This window comes from Marmota monax, unplaced genomic scaffold (genome assembly GCF_021218885.2).
Source record: "Marmota monax isolate L192 unplaced genomic scaffold, Marmota_monax_Labrador192_F-V1.1 WCK01_AAM20220418_F8-fsc00469, whole genome shotgun sequence".
Taxonomy (NCBI): Eukaryota; Metazoa; Chordata; class Mammalia; order Rodentia; family Sciuridae; genus Marmota; species Marmota monax.
In genome coordinates this window covers 23,162-31,078 of record NW_026694000.1, presented here as the reverse complement: position 1 = coordinate 31,078, position 7,917 = coordinate 23,162, and the positions used below count along the sequence as shown (strand labels likewise).

The 7,917-nt window shown below is 42.0% G+C and overlaps 1 long non-coding RNA gene across 3 annotated transcripts in view; it reads right to left on the bottom strand.

The window, feature by feature from the left end:
* Positions 1 to 352: 352 nt before the first annotated feature.
* LOC124106421 (uncharacterized) overlaps positions 353 to 7,917 on the bottom strand; it is a 30,720-nt gene continuing 23,155 nt past the window's right edge. For 2 of the 3 annotated variants that reach the window (XR_009228588.1, XR_009228589.1), the window contains one exon: positions 4,564 to 6,607. This is a non-coding gene — a long non-coding RNA (uncharacterized LOC124106421). Of the gene's footprint in view, positions 479 to 4,563; positions 6,608 to 7,917 lie in introns of those variants that run through there. The other variant, XR_006856063.2, reaches the window with a different exon arrangement.

Here is a 7,917-nt window from a genome sequence, read left to right as displayed (position 1 = left end):
GCCTCCAGAGGAAGCTGCATAAGGATTCCAAGTTGGTGGCCAGCCTGGGAAAACTAGAAAAAATCTGTCTCATAATTTTAAAAAAATGAAAAGAACTGGGGCTGTTTATCAGGGACAGACTTCCCAGGATTCAATCCCAAGTATTGAAAAAAGAAAAAAAAAAAAAGAAACAATAAACAGAAAGAAAAATCAGGGATCAAGAACCACTGTCACTCAGTCCTCATTCACTCTTTGGTTGTATATACTCTACTGTCCTTAATACTTTGGCTCATTAGGCTGAGATTCAGGGGGGCCTGGCTGAAACCCTGTTAAGTAAGAGTCACATGGGTGAGATCTGTCCATTTCAGCACATACCTAGTGAGGAGGGGGTGTGCTTTGCCGTCTGCTGTGACTTTTGTCTCTGGAGCCTGCTGTTCTTCTGACTCATGTCTAGACGCGCTTACACTCAGGTCTTTTGGGTTGCTCTGCCACGTAAGTGCTAGAAAATTCACAGAAAGAATGTTAGCACCCTGACAAATAGGAAATGCTGAGTGTTGGTGGGCATTTTGAGACTTAGGAGGCTATTTGGAACTGGAAGGACCCACAAAGGTGGAAACTGGAGATAATGGACAGGGACTGCACACTTCATCTTCAGAGTTCGCCAACCTGAGCCCTCCTCTGGGCAGCTCAGCTCCCAGGCCACTCTGCCTGATAACTGGGTGTGGGTCTGCATTTGGGACTCTGCACACCCTGTCCAATTACTGCATGATTGTTTCAGTCCCCACCTGAAGCCCTGTCTGGGATCAACATGCCCATAGAGATGCTGAGGCATCTCTACAGGTTGTGTGGTGAAAATTGGGCTGTTCATCCAGAGAGGATCTCAGCTTTGTGTGTGGGGTTTCTGCATGAGAATAGCTGTTGTCTTTAGGTACCCCAATTCCTCCTTCCTTCTGAGCTTTCTCTATGTATAAGAAGCAGTGTTCAGGTCCAGAATAAGTCAGTCCTGTAGTCTAGCTCTACATTGTCTATGAATAAATTCCTCAATTTCCAGCTTCCTGTCCATATTGTCAATGCAAAATTCCCCTCTCCACAATATCCACTCTTTGTTTCCCATACTGCATTTCAAATAGATGCAGTATTTTTCAATGTTTTCTTCCAAGTACTGGGTGGCACTTTTTAAATATTTCATTTTCTGTTTTGAGCATTTTGCATGAGAGGAAACCAGAGATTACTTGACCATTTGGGGAAAAAAGGTGTGTGCCTTCTGGTTTTCTTCTATAGGCACAGAAAACTCACTACAATGACTTTGAGATTCCCCTGCAGACTTAACTATGTGACATAACCTCAGTTCATTCTCCCATCTTTTCCTGGCCCTGGATTTCAGAACGGCCTGACACAGGTGTCCAAAGTTTATGTCTCAAGCCTCTTGGAGTGTCTAGTGAGTGCCATTCCTGGGTCTTGTCCTCCTAGAGAGCAGTTGGAAGTGTGGGGCGGGAGCCTCTCAGGGGAGTAGCTGGAGGCCCTGCCAAGATTTTCCTTTCATCCAAAAGGCATTTCCACTGTTTGTTTGGTTTTAATAAGCTACTGTGAATAGCAAAAACGATGTCAGGTGTGTAGCCATTTGTTTGACACACGGATTCCAATCTCTTTAGCTGTATACCCAGAATTATTACTACTGGATCAAGCAGTAGTTTTGTTTTGACTTTTATGAAGAACCTTTATACTAATTTTTAAAAAGCAGTACAAAAGCAAGCCTCAACTCCAAATGTTTCTCAATAGTGGGTGCGGGTGCCTAGTGGTGGGGCTTTCTGCCTTGTGTTGTGGGGACATGAAGAAACCCCAGACCCAATTCATCTCATTCCCACTTTGGAACATGGTGCCCAGATGACTGGAGAGAAAGAGGGATGTGGAGACCTCCTCTCTTCAGGCTGATGTCCTGTGTGGTAATTGTGGGATCATAAATACCTTTTTGAATTTAGGTCACTTCTTATGTTTTTTCAGCTTTTTTTATTAGAGGATGAGAGGTGAGTAGAAGAGAATGAAAAAGGTCTTGTTGTGAATCTCATGCTACCCTCTGGTTGTTATGGTTACTGCCTAGTTGTACCAGTGCCATTGGTCACTAGGCCAGTGACTCCCTCCAGCTCTGGGTCTCAGTGCTCTATTATTGGCACTTCATCTGGTTACTGAGCTCATGTAAAGTGTCTGAAGAAGGCAGTTTCTGAGGTTGTAGGTCATGGTGGCTGCTGAAGCTTCTGCTCCTCATTTGAAGTGAAGGCATGCTCAGGAGACCCTCAACACTCCAGTCCTGAGTAACGTCAAGGAAGGGTGTGAAGGCTTTACACCAGAACCACAAGCTCATAGGAAAAAGCTAAGGTTGATGTGAAATCTGCTGGACAGGTTACTGCAAAAATAGTGAAGAGATCACAGGAAAACAAAGTGAGAAAGAAGAAGACAAAGAGACAAGAAGAAATATTACCAGTTAGATGAAGCAGCCTGCACATAGTAATTGACAAAGAAACTGAATTTCTACAGGAAACTGCCTCATTGTGCTTGGAGAGTGAGCCGTGCCCACCTCTAGGAGTTTAGACTCAGAGGAAGGAATGGGTGTCCTGCAGTAGAGGCTGAGCCTCCCTTAGATGAAGTGATGAATGGACCCCAGACCCCACTCACCTCAATCCCACTCTCATACTAGGTGCCCTACTGACTTGAAAAGAAGAGAGCTGCGAGAACCTCCTGGCCCAAGGCAGTGTGATATCCTGTGTGATTATTGAAATCCAGCGATCCTAAAGACCTGTGTCACTTTTTTTTTTTTCACATTTGCACTCAGAGGATTGGAGGTCAGTAAAAGAAAGAAAGGTCCTCTTGAGAAATCCACTGTACTTTCTGGTGGTTATAATCACTCCCAGTTGTACCAGTGCCATTGGTCACTGAGCCACTGCTTCCTTCCAGGTTTGGGGTGCTTTGGTTCACTGTTGGTTAAGGGAGGAGATGGGGGACCTTCAAGTATGGTGTCCTGGGCCAGGGTGTCCTGGGACCATGTCAGCAGTTTGGACTTATTAGAGGGTGTGGGCAGAGTTCTCTCATTTCTTGAGTGTGAGCCTAGCTCCTGTAGTTGATACACTTTCACAGGTGGTGTCCTGAAAAGTGAATGCCTTTTGCTTTCAGAGAAAGGAAAGGGAACAAAGAAGAGGCCTATCTAGAGGCATTTCTGGGGTAGAGGACCAACCTGTGCATCACACTTGCCATAGAGAAACCTGATGTCATTATGGCAACCATAAAGACTATGGTGCCATTCTTTAGGAGGAATTGTTGTGGTGAGGGCAGCAGGGCCCTGCCTCCAGGAGTTTGGACTCAGCAGGGTGTGAGTGTCCCACTGTGGGGGCTGAGGCTCCCTTGGTGTTGGAAGAGAAAAGGATACTAGACCCATGTCATACAATTTCTACTTTGTGACAAGAGGGGGGTGGGGAGAGAGGGAGAGGAAGAGGGAGAGGGAGAGGGAGAGGGAGAGAGAGAGAGAGAGAGAGAGAGAGAGAGAGAGAGAGAGAGAGAGAGAATGCATGCACTAGGTCTGGTGTGTTCAGCATCAAGTTCTGTGGCAAATGGGGGTGGAAAAGAAAGTGCTTAGTCATTAAATACATCAGTCTTCTAAGGAAACATTCTGAAATTTATACACAGTAAATTCAGGGGATTTTCAGGAATTATAATTAAAGAGGCTATGATGTAAAATCATACATCAGAGATCATCACACTTTTTAAGTATAATTTTTGTTTCAATATTTCAATATGTTTAGATGTCTTCTGGGATTTAGTGCATGGGCTCTCTCTCATCCAGTGAAGAGGACTACGGAATAGGATAGAGGAGAGTATGGCTGCAGAGTCACTAATCAAGACTCTGGATACCAAGCAGGAAGCAGGTCTGACTTTATTGTGCAGTTACCATGTATATATATATTCAGGAAGTAGCTAAGCAGATTATAGGCAGCCACCAACACAATTTCTGGCCAACTGTCCTTGCAATGACCAGTCGAGGAGTGGGCCATAGAGCAAGTGCAGGTACTGCAACATGCAGCCTCATACCCAGGGTGATGTAAGCTGTTTGTTGCTCACATGCCTAGCATGAGGGAGTGGTTTGCCACTCAGATACCCTTAATGTATGCCATATATTCAGTAGTCCATGCACTTGTTCCCACAATTTAGTATGAAATGTATTTCTTTCTTATTGGCTGAATTCCAGATGTATCTGAAAGCCTCATTTTCCTCTTAGCTGTGATATGTCTTCAAGTTGCCTTTTGTCTATTACCTTATCCACACCTTCCTAAGAAGGTGAAGTGTTGGTCTTAATTAGTCTCCAATATTCCTATGTGTGTTTGTGTTAGACATTCCCTTGGGTGTCTTGTAATGCTGTTGTCAACTGTTCCATTGCCCTGTGGATGGCATAAAGATCTCCATATGATGGCACTCATATACATTATTCAGATAAAATTGTTGGGAATGACATTACTGGGAATAAAGTTGACAGTGAGTTGATGCATACAATAGATTCCTGTTGCAGTGTAGCAGGGAATTAAGGTATGGACACCAAGATCTGAAAGCAACGTTTTATTAGTGGTTCCATGGGCCAAAGAGATGGTTCCCAAAGGACCATACTTATACATAAGCATGTTTGGGGTACATCAAGGAAACAGAGTTGGTGCAATTCTATCGCAGAGTGTAGTCAACTTTTCTTTCTGGCACGAACTTGTTAACAGCCTCGGGACTCTTTGCTCAAGAAGCTTAGGGTCTTTTACTGCACTAAGCCTAAAGAAGGAATGTCGCCATAGCTTTGTCTTTTGCCTCTGCTACTGTGGTTTTCTTTTGCAACTACCTGTTAACCACCGCATGCCTCTATGGGTAAATGTCAGTAATCAGAGCTGCTGTGTTAGCATACAAAACCAAAGCCTGTCATCTCTTAATCTGCTGAAGTTCCTATTTCTTAGATGCTTTGTTTTATTCTATTTTTTTTCTGACTACATTAGAATAATGGAGCTAAAGTATCTGAATATTGAGAATGAGTAAGAGAAAAAAAGATGGTGGATTTGTGGGAAGTGGTGGTTCACACAGTTTCATGACTTGGGACACAATCAGAAAAAAATTACTTCTTTGGGAGGTGAGTGAAGGGTGGGGGGAAAACAGTCCACTAATACTCAATATAGGAGAGAAAGTCCTGAACCTTGGAAAGTTGAAGTACACCAGACAAGGCTAAGGAGCTGTTTAGAAGCTGAACTCCTGGTGGGAATTTGGAGTGGGATGGGAGGGAAATGTATGTGTGTGTGTGTGTGTGTGTGTGTGTATGGCCCACTCCTTGTATGTGTTTGTATATGTATATATATATATATATATATATATTCTTTTTTTGTAACCATTTTAGAGGGTACAATTATATACACACACACACACATATACACACAAACACACACACACAGAAGACCTAAAAATAGCTGTAAGTTCTGGGATATTTGGCATGGAAAACCCCAGGACTGGAGGTGCAGATCGTCTTGGGTAGATCCAGAGGCTATTTGGCCAAACAAACTGGTATTCGGACAGGCACGGTTAGTCAGTCACACACAGGAAGCTTAGACTCAAATACCTCAATGTAAAAGTGGCACAAACTTAGACTGGGTGCTTTGATTCATGAATTAAAGGCAAAAACCAGCACATAAATTGAGCAGATGCAAACTGAGAGATCTAACCTGAGCCTAGAGAATCAGGAGAATCCGGCACAGAGACAAGGTCTTGCTGAGTTGCTTAGGACCTCACTACAATGCTGAGACAAGCTTTAAACTTGCTGTTCTCCTGGATCAGGCCCTGCAAACTGCTGGGATTACAGGATTGCACCATCTTTCCAGCACAGATATTGGATTTTAAGAGAGCAGAATTGGAAATAGAAGGAAATAAATATTAAGCCGATATGTTTGATCTTTGTTGTTGGCATGTTTTTGTAACACTCATAGCCGGTGTGTAAATGACTCATGCTGGGTCTTATTTTGTTCAGGTTCTTCATTCTAGAGTTTGTTTCATCTAGCAGTGAGTGCCATGTGACTCACTTCTTAGGCATCTGGCTGTCCCTTTCATCAGTTGCTTCTGTGTAAAAACACAGTTGCTTCTCTATAAAAAGATGGATCCTCATTATTCCAACAAAGTCCTCTGTCTGGAGTGCTAGATGCAATCACACAACCTGCACTAGCACACAAAAGAGAGCTAAAGCAGGAGCCAGGAGGCCAAGGTGGCCAGAGAACTGAGCTCCTGGGGCGCTGGAGCACACTAGTGTGCAGGGACTGTAAGGTTAGACTCCAGGTGAAATACAGAGGAGCACATCCATTAACACATGAAGCCTGTGTGTGATTCCCATTCTGTCAGGGAAACAGCCACAGCAGCAGGGATCACCATCACAAAATGCCACTAGGATGTGACAAAGTTTTATTTCAACCATAAGAAATATACACACTAAAAATAAAAAAAAAAAGTGGCATTAGATGACCTTTCATAAACAGACAACTAATCAGGACTAGAGATCAGATTCACTCCAAGTGTGGCTCAGTGGTGAAAGGCTTGCCATACTTGTGCCTGGCCCTGTGCTTGATCCACAGCTCTGCAAAACAAAGAAACAATGCATATTTAAGTATACTGAATTAGGTAAATATAGTAAAAACTTGGCAAGTTTCAAATATTGGTCATGATAGAGATAATACTTTTATGTATTATAATAAAATAAGCACTGAGGAATAGAACAATTAACTGACTCTCATACACATATAGCAACAGTATGTTCATGTAAATGTACTTAAATTCAGCTCATCCAGCTGCCATCATTTATGATTTATTGCCTTATTTTATGGGTTGGGGCCTTGACTGCTTTATTCTTTAAAAACTGCATGATTTTTTTTTTTTTAATTCTGGCAAAGTGCATGTAAAACTAAGTTTATTTTTGTAACCAACTTTAGAGGGTACAATTTTGTATCATTTTGTTTATTCTTTACATATCACTTTTTATATTTTACATGCAGATCCACCAGTTCCCACCAGCAGTTCCTTGTTTCTGCTCCACTTGGCTCCTGGCAATTTTCATCAATTGATTTTCTTATTCTCAAAATAGTATATAATATCACATATAAAATGCATGGCACTTTTTTTTCTCTGATTCATTTCCCTTAGTGTACTGTTCCCCAGCTACGTCTCCATCGTAATATTTTAGTGCTCTCACTAACCATGATTGCTGGATGTGACTTAAGTTGTATCTCAGAGGTAAAGTGCTTTCCTAGTAGGCACAAGACCCTGAGTTCAGTTCTAGAACTGCCAAATAATATTGCTGAATAATATTACAATGCAGACATACCAATTTTCTATTGTCCATTAATATTGTGTTGTTTTTACCATTGAGTCTCATTCAGTTATAAATACTCATGTGTTAATGAGAACTCATTTGAGCACATGCTTTCAGGTATTTATGGAACTTTTTAGGGGAGGGTTCTGCTTATTTTAGTATTTTATCAAGAAACCACCAAGGTATTTTCCATAGCGAATGCAAGATTTTATATTGTTATCAAAGGGGTCTGGAAACTTTTCTACAATCTTCACATTTTTTTCCTTCATTTCTTAGGTTTATTTTTTTAAAAAAAAATATTGGACAATTATTTGTTCTCAGGACCCAAAACAATGACATTTGTACAGACAAAAGTCACCCCTACTTGTAAGTTATGATATTGAACACACAAGATTTCTGCCAGGGGGTTTTAGCCAGTGACAGGGTAAAACAAATCAGATCTGTAGAGGAAATATAGTTTGTAGGAGGTCAGCTAGACAGTAGAGCTTGATGTTGACTGATCAGTCTCAATAATTTTGTGTGTCCTGGGATGTATACAGTTTCCCTGTAGGTAGGGTTCCTTGCTCTAGGGTGATTCT